We start from the raw sequence: 2885 nt of genomic DNA on the forward strand, positions 1-2885 counted from the left end.
CAATTGTTAGCCTAAGCTCAGCTTTCCGAGGACCTACAAAACTGTTATCCACAGTTGTATCATTTTACAATCCCACCACCAATGATTGTAAGTTCAAATTTCTCTACTTCCTTTGCAGTTTTCCTCTTTTTAATTTTTTTTTTTATTATAGTCATCTTACAGGGTGGTGATATTTCATTGTAGTTCTCATTTCTCTATGGGAAAAATATTGAATGAAACAAAAAGCATTAAAAGAACACAGAAGGAATACACAGAGTCACTGTATCAAAAAGAAAAGTTCCATGTTCAGTCGTTTCAAGAGGTACCATATGATTAAGAGCCAGTGATACTAAAGGATGAAGTCCAAGGTGCGTTGGATGCATTAGCAAAGAACAAGGTGTCAGGAATTAATGGACTACAAAGAGAAATCATTCATCAAACTGATGCAGAAATGGAGACATTCACTCATTTATGTTAAGAAATTTGGCTTCATGCACGCAGTGGTCCCCACCTCCATCTCCTCCACTGGCTTTCTAATGTTTGGCTGCCCTCAGCTCTCCCCAGATGGCTCTGCTATGGCAACCCGCAGTCCCAGCATCCTGATTAGTAATGACGAGCCCAGCTATGACCTAGATTTGTTTTGTGTACCTAATCATTATAAGGAGGATTTAGAGAAGGTATTCATTGCTCATGGACCAATTATGGACAGGACCGAGCGGCTTGCTCGAGATGTGTTGAAAGAAATGGGCAGCCACCACATTGTAGCCCTCTGTGTGCTCAAGGGGGGGCTATGAGTTCTTTGCTGACCTGCTGGATTATATCAAGGCACTGAACAGAAATAGTGACAGATCCATTCCTATGACTGTAGATTTCATCAGACTGAAGATCTATTGTAATGACCAGTCTACTGGGGACATCAAAATAATTGGAGGAGATGATCTTTCAACTTTGACTGGAAAGAATGTCCTAATTATTGAAGATATAATTGACACTGGCAAAACAATGCAGACCCTGCATGGTCAAGGTCGCAAGCTTGCTGGTGAAAAAGACTCCTCGAAGTGTTGGCTATAGACCAGACTTTGATGGCTTTGAAATTCCGGACAAGTTTGTTGTAAGATATGCCCTTGACTATAATGAATACTTCAGGGATTTGAATTATGTGTGTGTCATTAGTGAAACTGGAAAAGCAAAATACAAAGCCTAATATGAGAGTTTGAGTTGAGTGCCAGAGTCTGGAAACATCTGGACCTCACCAGTAAACTAATCAACTGTTCTAGTCGCATTTCTTTTCTTTTCTTTTTTTTTTTCTTTTGAGGTGTGAACACATTAACTTTATTCTATAAGCAATGGGGATTCCATGCAGGTTTTTAAAGTAACATTTTTTTCTCTCTCTTTTTAAACATTAAAATATGAGCATTATAGAAAACTGAAAAGCAACAAGCAAAAAGCAAAAAATACAAGACATCCAAAATCAATTTGATGATTTGATGACAAGTTTGACATCTTATTTGTGCATACACAGTAGGAATGCATGCTTTTTCACACACCATGAATATTTACCAATTCAAAGTTCCAAAGCCTTAAGTATTTTGACAACCAAGAATACATGACACTGACTTAGTCAGGAAGTAAAAAAAAAAAAAAAAAATTAAACCCTGGCTTTCTTTGGAGAGAAAAATTTCATAAATGACAAAAATAGTAACAGGCCTCTAGATGGGATATTGACAAGAGTTAGAAAAGACTGCATTCCCTCAATGCTCAATTTAAAATGAAACAGAAAGCAAGAGTACAGTAAGTATAATGCTTCTAAGAGAATTCATTATCAGATCTATAACTACTAAAGTATTACCAAGGTGTTTCTATTGTATTTAGTAATGTATTCCTATAGTACAGCCAAGAGATACTCACATACGCCAACAGTTATCATCAAAATGCAAATATGGACACAACTACATACATCCTTTCTCCCCTTGTACTTCCTTCTGCCAACCTAACCAATCTTGATGTACACTGCTCAAAGGTCCTTTAATAATTCCATGTCCAAGATGCTTTTCTATTAATTATAACAAAGATATTTACAAAGTGATTAACTCACTAGCACTATTTATCATACTGTCACCTCAAAACATCTAAAAAGCTTAGATGCGGCAAAATAATAAACATTGTTCACAATAAACAGATATTTTATAGAAATGCACATATAGATTTAGGATTATCATCTAAAACTGACTTCTAGATACGAAGATACTAGCCAAGAGCCCTTCCCGTTGCCCTTCCTCTTCTCCTTCTTCCACCATTTCAATGACTAAGTACAGAAATAGTTCTAGCTCAAGGAGGTGGATAAACAAAATTCACTCTAAGATAGTCCTGATAAACAAGAGGACATTGAGAGATTTTATTGCCTCACTTTGGGCTTTAGGATGTTTGACCTTTAATACACAGTACTGTTAACTAAAATGCACATATAATCATGGTTTACACACTCTGAATTTGTCTAACTCATGGGCATAGAACCCTTTCATCTGCACCTCTAATCCCATGTCCCAAGACTGCCCACTATACAGCCTCCAAGACATCAAAGTTAACAATTCCATTTCCCAAATACAACAATTCCTATGAATTAATGGGAGGGGGGTGTAGTATTTAAAGGGTATTATTTTATATCCTTTCTTATGTTGTGGACTTCCAAACATCTAGAAATGACTATTTCTAGTGTTGCAAATAAGGATTTAAGTTTGTCCACTATATACACAGTAGTACTCAATCAACTGCACAATTATAACAAAAGGTTAGGATCTGAAAATGTCTTCTAAGTAAACATTCTGCTCTAGAACCCCTCCCCTTCTTACCATGTCAATCCAGTGGACAAAAAGAAGCATCTGTAATGCTTAGAGGGGGCTTAAACA

General features: G+C 36.6%; 1 pseudogene; it reads left to right on the forward strand.

Moving 5' to 3' along the window:
• Window positions 1-554: 554 nt before the first annotated feature.
• Window positions 555-1183, forward strand: LOC102839378 (annotated as a pseudogene).
• Window positions 1184-2885: the final 1702 nt, after the last annotated feature.

This window comes from Chrysochloris asiatica, unplaced genomic scaffold (assembly GCF_000296735.1).
Source record: "Chrysochloris asiatica unplaced genomic scaffold, ChrAsi1.0 scaffold00152, whole genome shotgun sequence".
NCBI classification, from domain to species: domain Eukaryota; kingdom Metazoa; phylum Chordata; class Mammalia; order Afrosoricida; family Chrysochloridae; genus Chrysochloris; species Chrysochloris asiatica.